This window comes from Phyllobates terribilis, unplaced genomic scaffold, assembly GCF_046119375.1.
Source record: "Phyllobates terribilis strain yellow unplaced genomic scaffold, ASM4611937v1 Scaffold_3__8_contigs__length_932513732, whole genome shotgun sequence".
Lineage (NCBI taxonomy): Eukaryota > Metazoa > Chordata > Amphibia > Anura > Dendrobatidae > Phyllobates > Phyllobates terribilis.
In genome coordinates, this window is record NW_027362763.1 from 651,348,422 (window position 1) to 651,366,555 (window position 18,134).

The 18,134-nt window shown below is 49.0% G+C and overlaps 1 long non-coding RNA gene across 1 annotated transcript in view; it reads left to right on the forward strand.

Moving 5' to 3' along the window:
• The first annotated feature begins 282 nt into the window (after positions 1-282).
• LOC141258260 (uncharacterized) overlaps positions 283-18,134 on the forward strand; it is a 166,077-nt gene continuing 148,225 nt past the window's right edge. The window contains exon 1 of the long non-coding RNA XR_012318255.1: positions 283-404. This is a non-coding gene — a long non-coding RNA (uncharacterized lncRNA). The remainder of the gene's footprint in view (positions 405-18,134) is intronic.

Consider the following 18,134-nt stretch of genomic DNA (forward strand, 5'->3'; position numbering starts at 1 on the left):
ACTTCATTTTCTGGAACAATTTCAAGGGTGCCAATACTTTCGGCTATGGCTGAAGCGGATCCCTAATATATGGGAATATTTCCATAAACTCTTTTTTCGTTGTCTTATCTAGCCACAAACATGATATGAAAAGACCCCAAAAGTGATCTATCCCTCCAGGCCTGGGATCCGGGCGAGGGCCTAATGAAAATTAATTAAGTGAAAACAGATAATAGCCCCCCCCTCCCCCACAGCTCTACGAGATCAGACATTAACGAGACGCGACCTGAAGTTTATATATAAACAGCCAGGGATCAGTGTCATGGCCGACACAGCGGGACCCACTCCTGACTGTCACCAAGCCCTGCCACTTCCCAGACCACCCAGGCTGACGACTGCTGAAGGACCCTGCTCCACACCTACAGGTAATGCTAGAAAAGTGACCTTCAGTCCTATGTAACAGCACAGATAACACAGTGATCACTGTCTGAGTACAGATAATGTAGTAGAGGTCACCTGCAGTCCTATGTAACACCACAGATAACACAGTGATCACTGTCTGAGTACAGATAATGTAGTAGATGTCACCTGCAGTCCTATGTAACAGCACAGATAACACAGTGATCACTGTCTGAGTACAGATAATGTAGTAGATGTCACCTGCAGTCCTATGTAACACCACAGATAACACAGTGATCACTGTCTGAGTACAGATAATGTAGTAGATGTCACCTGCAGTCCTATGTAACACCACAGATAACACAGTGATCACTGTCTGAGTACAGATAATGTAGTAGATGTCACCTGCAGTCCTATGTAACAGCACAGATAACACAGTGATCACTGTCTGAGTACAGATAATGTAGTAGATGTCACCTGCAGTCCTATGTAACAGCACAGATAACACAGTGATCACTGTCTGAGTACAGATAATGTAGTAGATGTCACCTGCAGTCCTATGTAACACCATAGATAACACAGTGATAACTCCCTGGGTACAGATAATGTAGTAGATGTCACCTGCAGTCCTATGTAACAGCACAGATAACACAGTGATATATCTCTGATTACAGATAATGTAGTAGATGTCACCTGCAGTCCTATGTAACACCACAGATAACACAGTGATATATCTCTGATTACAGATAATGTAGTAGATGTCACCTGCAGTCCTATGTAACACCACAGATAACACAGTGATATATCTCTGATTACAGATAATGTAGTAGATGTCACCTGCAGTCCTATGTAACACCACAGATAACACAGTGATAACTCTCTGAGTACAGATAATGTAGTAGATGTCACCTGCAGTCCTATGTAACATCACAGATAACACAGTGATAACTCTCTGAGTACAGATAATACAGTAGATGTCACCTGCAGTCCTATGTAACACCACAGATAACACAGTGATAACTCTCTGAGTACAGATAGTGTAGTAGATGTCACCTGCAGTCCTATGTAACACCACAGATAACACAGTGATATATCTCTGATTACAGATAATGTAGTAGATGTCATCTGCAGTCCTATGTAACACCACAGATAACACAGTGATAACTCTCTGAGTAAAGATAATGTAGTAGATGTCACCTGCAGTCCTATGTAACACCACAGATAACACAGTGATAACTCTCTGAATACAGATAATGTAGTAGATGTCACCTGCAGTCCTAAGTAACACCACAGATAACACAGTGATAACTCTCTGAGTAGAGATAATGTAGTAGATGTCACCTGCAGTCCTATGTAACACCACAGATAACAGTGATAACTCTCTGAGTACAGATAATGTAGCAGATGTCACCTGCAGTCCTATGTAACACCACAGATAACACAGTGATAACTCTCTGAGTACAGATAATGTAGTAGATGTCACCTGCAGTCCTATGTAACACCACAGATAACACAGTGATAACTCTCTGAGTACAGATAATGTAGTAGATGTCACCTGCAGTCCTATGTAACACCACAGATAACACAGTGATAACTCTCTGAGTACAGATAATGTAGTAGATGTCACCTGCAGTCCTATGTAACACCACAGATAACACAGTGATAACTCTCTGAGTACAGGAAATGTAGTAGATGTCACCTGCAGTCCTATGTAACATCACAGATAACACAGTGATAACTCTCTGAGTACAGATAATGTAGTAGATGTCACCTGCAGTCCTATGTAACACCACAGATAACACAGTGATAACTCTCTGAGTACAGGAAATGTAGTAGATGTCACCTGCAGTCCTATGTAACACCACAGATAACACAGTGATAACTCTCTGAATACAGATAATGTAGTAGATGTCACCTGCAGTCCTATGTAACACCACAGATAACACAGTGATAACTCTCTGAGTAGAGATAATGTAGTAGATGTCACCTGCAGTCCTATGTAACACCACAGATAACACAGTGATAACTCTCTGAGTAGAGATAATGTAGTAGATGTCACCGGCAGTCCTATGTAACACCACAGATAACACAGTGATGACTCTCTGAGTAGAGATAATGTAGTAGATGTCACCTGCAGTCCTATGTAACACCACAGATAACACAGTGATAACTCTCTGAGTACAGATAATGTAGTAGATGTCACCGGCAGTCCTATGTAACACCACAGATAGCACAGTGATCACTGTCTGAGTACAGATAATGTAGTAGATATCACCTGCAGTCCTATGTAACACTGCAGATAACACAGGGATAACTCTGAGTACAGATAATGTAGTAGATGTCACCTGCAGTCCTATGTAACACCACAGATAACACAGTGATAACTCTCTGAGTACAGATAATGTAGTAGATGTCACCTGCAGTCCTATGTAACACCACAGATAACACAGTGATAACTCTCTGAGTACAGATAATGTAGTAGATGTCACCTGCAGTCCTATGTAACACCACAGATAACACAGTGATAACTCTCTGAGTACAGATAATGTAGTAGATGTCACCTGCAGTCCTATGTAACACCACAGATAACACAGTGATAACTCTGTGAGTACAGATAATGTAGTAGATGTCACCTGCAGTCCTATGTAACACCACAGATAGCACAGTGATCACTGTCTGAGTACAGATAATGTAGTAGATGTCACCGGCAGTCCTATGTAACACCATTGGACTCGCTCCCTGTGTTCTTGGACTTTCTTATACATGGTCTTTGTACGATGTGTCTTGTGCGGCGCAGTATGTCGGTATATTCGCTCCTGGAGCAGCAGCGTGATGGTATATGATAACGATATATGGTGTACGGTTCTCTTCTCGGCGCGGGGGTGTTTGGGGGGACTCGTCACTTAGGTTTTGAGCCCCTGAACTTGTAATCACGGTGGAGATTTGAGGCCCTCACAGCCTCCGTCCTCCATCCCAGACGTGTGAGGAATCCTCCCCGCACCTCCAGTTCTGAGGCCGCTCACATCTTGTGACGTCTGCCATGTTTATTTGCCTCTGATTGGTATCTAGGAGGAGCAGTCACTGGGGAGGACATGACAGGAAATCGCTCTGGATGACATGAGTGACGGTGACATCATGGACTCCGGACGCTGAGGCGACGGTGGACATGAACCTGATGTGCAGACGCTGAGAGCAGCCGGTGAGCAGAACACTGAGGCCTCCTGGGTGAGGACGCGTGGTGTCACGTCTGCCACCATAATCTCCAATATTAATATCCTGACGGTTTTCTGACAAGTTGCCACTAGTCCTGTCACTGACAAAGACACAGGTTGGCCTAGTCTGAGGCCCACGTACAGATTTTGCTTTAGAACCCAAGAGGGCACCTTATTGGGTTTCTGTGCTTTGTCACTGTGCTGAACAGAAACCAAAGGAGCCATGGAATCAAAAGATGGCAACCGGCGGCAGCAGTGGGGTAAAGCCACTGGACTGTGGAGAAGCCGCATTAAAGCCTAGGAGCAGCATGCACAATGCCCGGTGGCGGCAGCAGTGGGGTAAAGCCACTGGACTGTGGAGCAGCTGCATTAAAGCCTAGGAGCAGCATGCACAATGCCAGGTGGTGGTAGCAGTGGGGTAAAGCCACTGGACTGTGGAGAAGCCGCATTAAAGCCTAGGAGCAGCATGCACAATGCCCGGTGGCGGCAGCAGTGGGGTAAAGCCACTGGACTGTGCAGCAGCTGCATTAAAGCCTAGGAGCAGCATGCACAATGCCAGGTGGCGGCAGCAGTGGGGTAAAGCCACTGGACTGTGGAGCAGCTGCATTAAAGCCTAGGAGCAGCATGCACAATGCCAGGTGGTGGTAGCAGTGGGGTAAAGCCACTGGACTGTGGAGAAGCCGCGTTAAAGCCTAGAAGCAGCATGCACAATGCCAGGTGGTGGCAGCAGTGGGGTAAAGCCACTGGACTGTGGAGAAGACGCGTTAAAGCCTAGAAGCAGCATGCACAATGCCAGGTGGCGGCAGGGGTGGGGTAAAGCTACTGGACTGTGGAGCAGCTGCATTAAAGCCTAGGAGCAGCATGCACAATGCCAGGTGGTGGTAGCAGTGGGGTAAAGCCACTGGACTGTGGAGAAGCCGTGTTAAAGCCTAGAAGCAGCATGCACAATGCCAGGTGGCGGCAGGGGTGGGGTAAAGCCACTGGACTGTGGAGCAGCCGCAATAAAGCATAGGAGCAGCATGCACAATGTCAGGTGGAGACAGGAGTGGGGTAAAGCCACTGGACTGTGGAGCAACTTCATTAAAGCCTAGAAGCAGCATGCACAATGCCAGGTGGAGGCAGGAATGGTGTAAAGCCACTGGACTGTGGAGCAGCCGTATTAAAGCCCATGATCAGCATGCACAATGTTAGACGGCAGATGGAGTGGGGTAAAGCCAGTGGACTGTGGAGCAGCCGCATTAAAGCCTAGAAGCAGCATGCACAATGCCAGGTGGTGGTTGGAGTTGTGTAAAACCACTGGATTGTGGAGCAGTCGTATTAACGCCCATGATCAGCATGCACAATGTTAGACGGCAGTTGGAGTGGGATAAAGCCACTAGACTGTGGAGCAGCTGCATTAAAGCCTAGAAGCAGCATGCACAATGCCAGGTGGTGGTTGGAGTTGTGTAAAACCACTGGATTGTGGAGCAGTCAGATTAAAGCCTAGGAGCAGCATGCACAATGCCAGGTGGCTGCAGTGGGGTAAAGCCACTGGACTGTGAAGCAGCCACATTAAAGCTTAAGATCAACATGCACAATGCCAGGCAGTGGTTGGAGGGGGTAAAGCCAATGGGCTGTAGACTAGTCGCATTAAAGCCCATGATCAGCATGCACAATGCCAGGTGGCAAAAGGAGGGATGGAAAGCCACTGGACTAAGGAGCAGTCGCATTAAAGCCTAACAGCAGTATGCACAATGTCAGTCAGCGGTTGGAGTGGTGTAAAGCCACTAGGCTATTGAACAGTCACATTAAAGCCTAACAGCAGTATGCACAATGTCAGTCGGCGGCTGGAGTGGTGTAAAGCCACTAGGCTATTGAACAGTCACATTAAAGCCTAACAGCAGTATGCACAATGTCAGTCGGCGGCTGGAGTGGTGTAAAGCCACTGGACTATGGAGCAGTCGCATTAAGGCCTATGATCAGCATGCACAATGTCAGGTGGCAGCTAAAGTGGGGGTAAAGCCACTGGACTATGGAATAGCTGCATAAAAGTTTGAAATCAGCATGCACAATGCCAGGCAGTGGCTGGAGGGGGTAAAGCCACTGGACTTTGGAGCAGTCTCATTAAATCCTAAGATCCGCATGCACAATGCCAGGCGGTGGCTGGAGGGGGTAAAGCTTGTCACTGGACTCTTGGAGTGATGGATCCCTTCTCACTGTCTGACAGATGAGTTTGTTATTGCAGGTTGGCCAGTGAACACTATGTGTTGCTACCCAATGCGTGATGAAGCGTGTTGGAGGAGGAGTAATGGTGCGGAGCTCTTTTTCTGTGGGCATCCCCTTATGCCCAGTGGAGGGTTGGTGCTGCTGCATAAAAGTACATTTTACAACAAGGTCAGTGATGTAACTGGGTGGGGGAAGGCCGGCAGGGCATTTACGGAGTGGGATTCGACAATACTCCAGCAGACTCCTCAGAGGAGGTGTGAACTGCTGGCTCCCAGCATTCAATTCTACATGCGTCTTTCAGGTGCGAGTACAATTTCAGGTGCAGTCAGTTGCCACCCCCGGGTCAGGGTGACATCGACTCAGTAGCATGACTAGGTCAGCTGATCACGCTGCTGATGACACTTCTGCACCTAAGAGGTTGTTGGCGGCAATGGAGCCGAACACACAGGAGTTTTTTTTGGCAGGGAAAGTGTGAGAAGGAAGAGATAGTATTGGAGGAGGGAGAAAATGTGTGAGGAGACAATATGGGGGGAATTTGTGAGGGGAGAGAGGGGCAGCATGGGAGGGCAGAGTATGGAGGAGACAGTATGCAGGCAGAGGGTAGTGTAAGGAGGGGGCACAATGTAAAGACAGAGAAGTATAGCGGGGACACAGTGTGAGTCTGCAGAGACGAGCTGTGGATGTGAAGAGTCAACATAGCATCTGGACCAGATGGAGAAGAAGAAAGAGAACGACTGCTATCAGAGAAAATGTCACCTGTAAGTAACCTGGATGTAAATGTTTATTTGTGATACTGACTACGTCTTACCTGTACTGTGGTTCCTGTATAATCCTCAGTCTGAACAGCTCCCACTATCTTCTTACCATTGTTAAAGACATACTGGGATTTGTAGGTACATTCGATACACTTGTACATGGCTTTGGCTGAACTGATATTGCAATTGATCAATGTACTAAGCTTGGTGCTGTATTCATGTACTGATGGTGGTTATCATGATTTATTCAGGTACTCTTGATGGTTCTGGTCATGTATTTCTGCACTGTTGGTGGTTCTGGTGATGTATTTCAATAGCGAGGATTGTTCAGATGATGCATTTCTGTACTGATAGTTGTTCTGGTGATGTATTCATTTACTGATGGTGGTTCTGGTGATGTATTTGTGAACTGACATTACAATTGATTACTGTACCAATCTTTGTACGGTAATCCTGAATTGAAGGTGGATCTGGTGATATATTTCTGTACTGATAGTGGTTCCAGTGATGTATTTATGTACTGATGCTGGTTCCGGTAATGAATTTCTGTACTGTTGATAGTTCTGGTAATGTATTTTGGTACTGATAGTGGTTTTGGTGCTGTATTTCTGTGTTGTTGGTGATTGTGATGATTTTTTTTGCAATGTTGGTGGTCCTGGTAATGCATTTCTGTGCTGATGGTGGTTTTGGTGATGTATACCTGTACTGTCATTGGTTCTGACCCTGTACACATGTAACAATCAATAACTTGTCAAATAACGTGATACATGGCTGTGTTGGTAGAGTATAGTGCTGTCTGACAAATTAATGATTACTACATCTGTATTTATGTTAGGAATGTTAAAGGGAACCTGTCACCTGGTTTTCCCAATTTAAAGTATGGCCAGCACCTTTTAGACCTCCTTTATAGCACAGCATAAAAAAGACCTTTTATTATTGCCTCATATTGTGTGGTCCGGTCCACTAGGGATTTCTGATCCTGATCTGGTGCCTCTTCTTTTCTTATGATCGCCATCCTCCTGCTTCCTTCTTGTGGATGCCGCGTCCTATCTCATCCACACAGAGTTCCCTAATCGAGCTCCTGTGCAGATGCACCTCTCTCTGCCCTGTCAAGGACACAGTAAAATACTGTAATGTGCCGGGAAAAACAAAAGGAGCGCCAATGGCCTGGAAGTAAAGACAGCGCATGCGCACTACAGTACTTTGCTGTGCCCCAGCAGGGCAGAGCGTATGCCTGCGCAGGAGTGTGATTGGGAAACACTATGTAGATGACGTAGGACACGTCATCCACATGAAGTAAGCAGGAGGACGGCGACGAGAGAGGAGGCACCAAATCAATACCAGAGACGCCCATCGGACTGGATCTCACCCTGTGGGGGGGGGGACTAAAGGTCTTTTTTGTACTTTACATAAGGGATTGGGGATTTACATACAGCTTTCTAGCATGCTGTAAAAGTGGCCTTAAAGGGGGTAACTGTTCTTTATATTAGGAAAAGCTGGTGACAGGTTCCCTTTAATTATAAAATCAAGCACTGTATCATGCCCAATCCTAACAGCATGTAATATGCGCACTGTCAGGATTCGGCTCTGCTTGCCGGTTCCAGCAGTCATCACTTCACCGCTCGTATGTGATTTTCATACCTGCGGTCTCGTGCGGACTAGCTTCTCTTCCTGATTGTCTCAGTGAATCCGGAGCTGTCGTTTCTTACTGAACATTTGAGAATTACGGAGAGTAAGCGCTTTAGTTGCGTATTGGAAGGGGATGTGGCGCCAATCAGTATTTTTTTTTTCCCTCGGAGCAAGAAAACTTAAATTTGCCTCTGCCATGGAGATAGCAGTTTGGGGGGCTCTTTCATGTTCCATTATGACTTCCCCCTTTATACACAATGAGCCTCAAAAAGACATTGGGGGATGGGATGTGTGAAGGAACTCAAGTATCTGCACAGAAGCCGGACCTCAACCCCATCCTACACAATCACCCGACTTCTCCCCAACATTAGCGTCTGACCCCAGAAATAGTAGATATATGTAAATGGGGGGGGTGCACCAGTGCCAATCATAGGGCAAAAAATAGTGTTAGATCAAAAAATTACAAAATGTATTAATGTGCACTGACACCAACATGCTAAAACCAATTAAAAACAGAAACCATAAAAAGACCATGTCCACAAGTAATAAATAACCGGGAGGTGCAGGTAATGACATAGATCAGGTGCTAGGTACACTCTCCCATAAGAACATGTTACAAATAACCACCATACATCAAATACTGCAGTTTAGTTGAACAAAATGGCCGGTATAGAGGATCATATAGGCAGAAACATGTAGGTATATAGTACAACCCCTGGCAAAAATTATGGAATCACCGGGCTCGGAGGATGTTCATTCAGTTGCTTAATGTTGTCGAAAAGAAAAGCAGATCACAGACATGGCACAAAACTAAAGTCATTTCAAATGGCAACTTTAGGGCTTTCAGAAACACTAAAAGAAATCAAGATTAAAAATGTGGTACTCAGTAAGGGTAATATTTTTTTCAGACCAAGCAGAGGGAAAAAAATGATGGAATCACTCAATTCTGAGGAAAAAATTATGGAATAATGAAAAACAAGCACACAAAAGAACACTCCAATACATCACTAGTATTTTGTTGCACCACCTCTGGCTTTAATAACAGCTTGCAGTCTCTGAGGCATGGACTTAATGAGTGACAAACAGTACTCTTCATCAATCTGGCTCCAACTTTCTCTGATTGCTGTTGCCAGATCAGCTTTGCAGGTTGGAGCCTTGTCATGGACCATTTTCTTCAACTTCCACCAAAGATTTTCAATTGGATTGAGATACGGACTGTTTGCAGGCCATGACATTGACCTTATGTGTCTTCTTTCAAGGAATGCTTTCACAGTTTTTGCTCTATGGCAGGATGCATTATCATCTTGAAAAATTAGGTCATCATTCCTAAACATCCTTTCAATTGATACGATAAGAAAACTGTCCAAAATATCAATGTAAACTTGGGCATTTATTGAAGATGTAATGACAGCCATCTCCCCAGTGCCTTTACCTGACATGCAGCCCCATATCATCAATGACTGTGGGAATTTGCATGTTCTCTTCATGCAGTCATCTTTATAAATCTCATTGGAACGGCACCAAACAAAAGTTCCAGCATCATCACCTTGCCCAATGCAGATTCGCGATTCATCACTGAATATGACTTTCATCCAGTCATCCACAGTCCACGATTGCTTTTCCTTAGCCAATTGTAACCTTGTTTTTTTCGGTTTAGGTGTTAATGATGGCTTATGTTTAGCTTTTCTGTATGTAAATCCCATTTCCTTTAGGTGGTTTCTTACAGCTCGGTTACAGACATTGACTCCAGTTTCCTCCCATTCGTTCCTCATTTGTTTTGTTGTGCATTTCCTGTTTTGGAGACATATTGCTTTAAGTTTCGGGTCTTGACCTTTCGATATCTTCCTTGGTCTACCAGTATGTTTGCCTTTAACAACCTTCCCATGTTTGTATTTGATCCAGATTTTAGACACAGCTGACTGTGAACAACCAACATCTTTTGCAACATTGCGTGATGATTTACCTTCTTTTAAGAGTTTGATAATTCTCTCCTTTGTTTCAATTGACATCTCTCGTGTTGGAGCCATGATTCATGTCAGTCCACTTGGTGCAACAGCTCTCCAAGGTGTGATCACTCCTTTTTAGATGCAGACTAACGAGCAGATCGAATTTGATGCAGGTGTTAGTTTTGGAAATGAAAATTTACAGGGTGATTCCATAATTGTTTTCTCAGAATTGAGTGATTCCATAATTTTTTCCCTCTGGTTGGTCTGCAAAAAATTACTCTTGCTGAGTACCACAGTTTTAATCTTGATTTCTTTTACTGTTTCTTAGAGCCCTAAAGTTGCCATTTGAAATGACTTTAGCTTTGTGCCATGTCTGTGATCTGCTTTTTTTCAACAACATTAAACAACTGAATGAACATCCTCCGAGCCCGGTGATTCCATAATTTTTTGCCAGGGGTTGTATAATAAAGATATAGAACTCAAAACCAGGCGTCCCTGGAGAGAACAATTAACCTCAGTATAGCACCTATATAATGGCGCATGTAACACATACAGTATATAACGATACAAATCCAGTGTGCGGGTGTGGCACCCCTGAGGGTTCAGTCACCACAGAGGTACTGCATCCATGGTGCCTCACTCTCTGGTAAGGAAGGAGTGCAGCCCGGGACCCCAACACTTGCATCCAACACTATACTGCTCCAGGCTGGATGGAAGGGCAAGATGCGCTGTGTTCTGCTGAGCCCTGTCCCTGGCTGGAGTGGGGGGAACCAGAGTGAGGGGAAACCAAGTAGTGGGTGTGGGTGGAGGAAGTAGTTTAGGGGAGCATTTGATAGGAGTATAAAAAGGGGATCCATCTTAGGTAGTGGGGAGTAGTAGTAAGTGGAGGTCTATGTCTAGTAACAGGAGCAGGTGCTCTTTAGTAGCTCTGCTCCAGAGTGGGCCTGGTGAATGAGGCCCAGCGGAGGAGAGAAGAGGAGGGGAGCAGAGGAGGAAGGCTCCGGTAACTGAAGGGGTCCCAGGGGTACGGAAGGAGCAGGAAGCCACCCGTACGCCCTAATCTGTCAAGTGTCAGAGGGACCAGGCCGCAAGAAGGGAACTGGTCCCTGGGCTAGTCGTGTCGCTTCAAGCCTCAGCTAGGAAACCGAAGGCTTCTGACTTTTATGGTGCAGTTGCCGTACTTGCATTCTAGCAGCCAAGAAAGGTAGCCATTTAGGACCAGGGAACTCCAGGTGTCCCTGAAGGATCCGAGGACGCTATCGTGGGGCTCAGTTTGTGAGGCGCAGGACAGGAGGGAGAGACCCAGCGCGGAAAGTCGGCTGAGGAAAGGAACATATAGAAAGGGGGTCCCAATAAGTACTCTCGAATTGCCGGAGGGACTTCTGAACCCCTGCTTGGTGAACGCAGCGCGACGCGGGAAGCGGTAACCTGTACAGTGTACCTGAGGAATCTAAAAAGAACTGTAAGTAAAATCGGACGACTGCACTCACTGTCTCTGTCGGTTATTGTCGCCGCGCCATCATCCCTCCTACACCACAACACCTTCATCCCATCTATCAACTCTGCCCTGGGGGCCTTCTCTGTCTGTGGGGAGCAGAAACATCCCAGCTGCCATCCCATCACCCCCGGAGGTCTGCAGCAGCGCTGGTAACCATTACCGGGAACCACAGGTGGCGTCATGAGACAAACTGTACACTAAAACCCCTTTTAAAGAGAGACCCAGAGGACGGGCCCGGGAGCCGACTGCCGTGACATCCCAAGGAGATGAAGGCCCGGGTACCGAGTAACCCCCCCCCCCATATATCCCCCTGGGGCGAGACATGGGCAAAGAACCTGAAATGCAGACTAGTGTAGCCAATCCAACCTGTCAAAGGCAGTGTAACTCATATAGACCCCCATGTGGTGGGATGAAGAGGAATGTGTAGCACCCTGAGGACTCGGCTGCTACAGGGGTATTGCACCTCGACCCAGAGGTGTGGTATTCCACTCCCGGGTAAGGATGGAGTGTGGGACTGAGCTCAGTAGGCTGCATGCACTACATACATCCCATTTCCGGGGGACAGAACTACGGTACTCCCACCAAGTAAATGTGCAGGTACGACAGCGTCTGTCCCTGGCTGGAGTGGGAGGGGGGTGGAACATCCCAGTAGTGTAGGGGCAGATAGGGGGAGTACTCTGGGTAAAGCTAGGAGCTCATTGGGTGCTAGTCACCTGGGCTCACACATAGAGGGAGTATATAAGGTGGGCACCATCTTAGAAGAGGATCGAGTTCAGCCTGAGGAGGAGCAGAGCAGAGGAGCTCAGCCAGGAGGGCTGACTGGGAGCTGTGGCTCCAGTTGGGCCCAGCTCCAGAGCCAAGCCTGCAGAGGAGAGAGGAGAAAGAAAGGCCCAGAGTGGAAGACCAGAGGGAACCCTAAGAACCCAGAATCAGACCAAAAAGGGTGAAGGGTTGGCGGACACGGGTACCGGAACCCGAACTGGTGGAGGCCACTTATCCTCAGCCAGGAACCGGAGGTCGTGGTCAAGATTTGCCACGACCCTCACCAAATCCACCAGAAAGGCACACCAAGTATAGGGTCAGGGAACCCAGAGGAGGTTTGACCACCAAGAGACCCGAGGGAGCCGGCCAAAGGTGGATCCCTGGTGGGAACGGCCAGAGACAGAGAGAGAGAAGGGAGCTCAGGACCACGCTCCGGAACTGCCTGGGGGTTAGCCGAGTCCAGGACCTGGTGGACGCAGCACGGCTCGGGTGGTCACTCAAGGCCAGAGTGACTGAGAGAACACCCGTGAGTAAAAACCCTGAAACTGCATCTCCTGACTCTGACTCTTCTTACTGCACGTTCACAACCCCCATCATCTTCACCTGCTGCCCTGAGGCCATACCCCTCCCGTTGGGGGTTATCCCATCATCGCTGCACCCATACCACCGGCCTCAGCCGCACTCAACGGGTGGCGTAGTCGACATCCAAGTTAACATCTACTGCCATAGACTGCCACTTAGTTTGACACCCTGGGCACGGACCGGGTCACCGCCACAAGGACTACTACCCCTATCCAGATCCGGCTCCGGGTATCCCCTGAACATGGCCCAGGGGGCGCGTCAACTTTGGCGTAGCCGGCAGGATCACGTGCCCGCAACCACCGGGTACTGCGTGCCTGAAGAAAAGTTCATATTTACCGTAAAAAGAAGTCTCCCGCCAATTCCGGAGGGTCCCCGCCATCGGACGCCATCTCGGATCGTTTCCCGCCGTTTGCCCGCCATCTGCAGTCTTTTCCCACCATCCACAGAGTTTCCCGCCATTGGGAAGCGGTTCCCGCCATCTGAGAAGATTTCCCGCCCTGGCAGAGCGGACGCCATTATGGGCGTGCCAGAGGGTGGCAAGAGGCCACCTCCCATCGTGGGCCAGGACCAAGAATGGCGCCAAAAACGAAGACCGCCCCCACCCGCAGAGACTGCAATGATTGAGATGTCCATCAGCGTGGGGGGTCTGCCCCTGGAACTGACAATCACCAAGTTGCCCCAGGACCGCCCTCAATGGGGGCGGATACAGAACAAAACAGAGAAGATGGGTGCAGCCTGGAGGAGTCTGGAGAAGCCGTACCCGGAGATGGAGGGAGAGTCAGGCAGCACCGACCCTGTGGTCAGGAGCCTGTTGCAAGCTACCACTCCACAAGACCTGGTGGAGATCCTGGCACAGCTCCCCCGAGACCGGGAGCGTGCACAGACCGCGCTGGAGGGCCTCGCACGGAGGATGGCCCAGGTGCAGCGAGAAACGCTGACGGAGTGGAGCAGGGAGATGGCCCAGCAGGCTGGAACCCGCCAGCGAAGCACACCACCCGCAACGAGGAGCACGCCTGCCCCTGAAGAGGATGCAGAAGGGACGGAGGCCGGAGACGATGCCGCAGAGGGAGCTGAAGAGACGGAGGCAAGTAAAGGGGACGTCACTACCCCAAGCCCAGCCACCGTAAGCCTACCCCCGCTCCCCGTCGCAGAGCCCGAAATCCCACCGATCGTGCCCGTTGCCGCACCGCTACCGCTCCAGACTAGGCCTCAAGCAGGAGCCGCGGCCACGCCTCTTGTGACGTCACGCGCCTCAACCCTGAGCGCGGCCAAGCAGGAGACGCCACCGGCCTGGTCGCAGGGCCGAGTACCCCCGGGCGCCGCAGTACCAACAGCGCCCTCTACCGAGCCACCGGCCTGGTCGCAAAGTCAAGTACACCCGGGCGCCGCCGTCTTCACGGTGCCCTTCACCTTCAGGGTGCCCCAGGCCTGGTCGCAAGGCCTGGTGAACCCGGGCGCCGCTACCACCACCGCGCCCTCAACCTCCACAGTGCCGCACCTGGGTGAAGACTTGTTAACCCAGCATATTTGCCCGGATGGGCAGCCCTTTGAGTGGTCACCGGAGTACTACCATCCCCGACTCCGGAAAGAAAGACCCCTGGATGAGCCCCTGATCCCGGCTCCGGCGCCCGCCAAGATCACCCCACTCTCGCTGGAGGAAGCGCAGTTTGCGTGGGACCCCACCGGAGGAGACCTCATCGGGTTCACTCAAGAGACCCGGGCGGCCACAGCCCAGCGAGCAGAGTGCTGCCGGCAGCAATTAGAGGTTTTCGACCGGGAACGACGAGAGAGGCGGGTCCGCGAGGAGCGGCTGCAAGTGAGGAGTGCAGAACAGAAGAGCCGGACCCGACGGAACCCCCGTGCAGCCCACGGTCCCCGTGCCACCGGGACTGTAATTAAATTCCAACTGCAGCACGGTTGGGGCTTCATCCGGGATCACCGCACCCCTGGCGACGTCTTCGTGACCCGCAGGGATGTCGAGTCCCACCTGCCGGAGGGACACAGAGGTCGTGACCTATACCTGGGTGATGAGGTCACCTTTACCCGGCACCAATGTGCCAAAGGACCCTATGCCCTTCATGTACACCGGTTGACGGAGGAAGAGCTGAGGTGTCAGGAGGAGCAAGAGGACCCGGACGGGTCTGAAGAATACAGGGAGGAAGCATCAGGAGGACGCCGTTATTAGAGTACGGTAAAAAAGAACTGTACATAGTTATCCGCAAGGGTATAAGAACTGCTGCTAATTTAAATATGTTCCCCGTTGGGACAAGTGTGAACTTAAACCCGTGTGTCCCCTATCCCTTAACAGGCTGAGGACTGTGAACAGCCATTCCTTTTCCCCACTGGCCGAGGACTGAGAGCGGCCACCTCCCCTTGTATATAGTTGCGCTTTCTAAGGTGCCCCCTACTGGTTTTATAGGAAACTGTTGTTCTTGAACTGACTGTTGCACTTCTACCTGGTCACAAGCGCACAGTGGCCAGTAACTCAAAGAACATTATTATGAAAGAGTTTTATATGAAAGAAAAAGTTTATCTTGTTTAAATCTGATAATTTTTAATGTTTGAGATGTTCTTGTAAGTTTGGAAAAAAAAAAATTGTATGTTTTTGGATATTTTATTCTTTTACAGCCCGAGGACGTGCTGTGATTTACCGGGGGGGAATGTAGCACCCTGAGGACTCGGCTGCTACAGGGGTATTGCACCTCGACCCAGAGGTGTGGTATTCCACTCCCGGGTAAGGATGGAGTGTGGGACTGAGCTCAGTAGGCTGCATGCACTACATACATCCCATTTCCGGGGGACAGAACTACGGTACTCCCACCAAGTAAATGTGCAGGTACGACAGCGTCTGTCCCTGGCTGGAGTGGGAGGGGGGTGGAACATCCCAGTAGTGTAGGGGCAGATAGGGGGAGTACTCTGGGTAAAGCTAGGAGCTCATTGGGTGCTAGTCACCTGGGCTCACACATAGAGGGAGTATATAAGGTGGGCACCATCTTAGAAGAGGATGGAGTTCAGCCTGAGGAGGAGCAGAGCAGAGGAGCTCAGCCAGGAGGGCTGACTGGGAGCTGTGGCTCCAGTTGGGCCCAGCTCCAGAGCCAAGCCTGCAGAGGAGAGAGGAGAAAGAAAGGCCCAGAGTGGAAGACCAGAGGGAACCCTAAGAACCCAGAATCAGACCAAAAAGGGTGAAGGGTTGGCGGACACGGGTACCGGAACCCGAACTGGTGGAGGCCACTTATCCTCAGCCAGGAACCGGAGGTCGTGGTCAAGATTTGCCACGACCCTCACCAAATCCACCAGAAAGGCACACCAAGTATAGGGTCAGGGAACCCAGAGGAGGTTTGACCACCAAGAGACCCGAGGGAGCCGGCCAAAGGTGGATCCCTGGTGGGAACGGCCAGAGACAGAGAGAGAGAAGGGAGCTCAGGACCACGCTCTGGAACTGCCTGGGGGTTGGCTGAGTCCAGGACCTGGTGGACGCAGCACGGCTCGGGTGGTCACTCAAGGCCAGAGTGACTGAGAGAACACCCGTGAGTAAAAACCCTGAAACTGCATCTCCTGACTCTGACTCTTCTTACTGCACCGTCACAACCCCCATCATCTTCACCTGCTGCCCTGAGGCCATACCCCTCCCGTTGGGGGTTATCCCATCATCGCTGCACCCATACCACCGGCCTCAGCGGACTGTTCTGCAGCGGCGGCTGCAAAGCCGCACTCAACGGGTGGCGTAGTCGACATCCAAGTTAACATCTACTGCCATAGACTGCCACTTAGTTTGACACCCTGGGCACGGACCGGGTCACCGCCACAAGGACTACTACCCCTATCCAGATCCGGCTCCGGGTATCCCCTGAACATGGCCCAGGGGGCGCGTCAAATGCATGTGGATGTAGCGGGGAAAATGGGAGAGGGACCATAGGAGTGAGCAACGCCCACGTGTATCGCCGTCAATACGGCTTCATCAGGGCAGGTCCTGGTGCTTGAGGGTCAATGCACATATATACAGTATATGTAGGGTCGGTGAAAAATGGACTGAATGCATATGTCAATGCGAGCATGGATTCTCCTGCAGGATGGTAAAGGTTAAATGCAAACCAACAGATGTGAAAGTATCTATAATAAGTAAAGGGGGAAAAGGAAGGGGAAGAAAGAACGATCAGAGATAACTAATATATAGCCCAATAAGATATGGGATATTTAACCCAAATAGTCATCATTGAAGATCCATATATCGAAGGGGGGGGAATAATGAATATGAAGAGAAAGATGTGCAGGTCCAGATGCATCAGAGAATGTAACATGCACCGCGACGTCATTATGTACATGATCAAATCCCTGAGGACAAAAAGCCACCAATAAAACATAAGAGGACAAATATGTTTAGTAATATGTGTATACACTGTGTACCAAATTATTATGCAAATAATATTTTCTCAGATTTTCCCAAATTACCTATATGAATTGCTGTCATTGTAATTTTCCAGTGAAATAACTATTCGAGTACAATTGAAAGGTTTTTGTACAAACTGCCGATGATAACAGGATATTTTTTAAAAAATAAAACACTCAAACTGCACTCAAAATGCATGTTCCAAATTATTATGCACAGCAGAGTTTTCAACCTTTTCATTTTAATAAAGAAAAAAAAAATGGTCATTTGTGAAATTATAATCATTAGCCGGTTATTACACACTGAAATCAAACAGTTTTCACCTCAAAACTTTATTCTAGGTGATGTTACATTTGCACATAGGACCCCTTGTTCGAAAGGAGCTTCTGAACTCTCTCGTCCATTGAATTTGTCAGGTTTTGGATGGTTTCTGCTTCAATTGTTTTGCATGAGGACAGAATACCCTCCCAGAGCTGTTGCTTAGATGTGAACTGCCTCCCTTCCATCATAGACACTCCTTTTGATGATGCTCCAGAGGTTCTCAATGGGGTTGAGGTCAGGGGAGCATGGGTGCCACACCATAAGTTTGTCCCCTTTTATGCCCATAGCAGCCAGAGATGCAGATGTGTTATGTGCAGCATGAGACAGGGCATTATCATGCATGAAATGATCTCGATGGTCCAGATGGATGGAGTGGAGGATGGCTGGTTGATGGACACCCCATGCAAACACGGCTACAGCGCCAACAAGGAGGAGGTGGAGTAATGTTTTGGGCTGGAA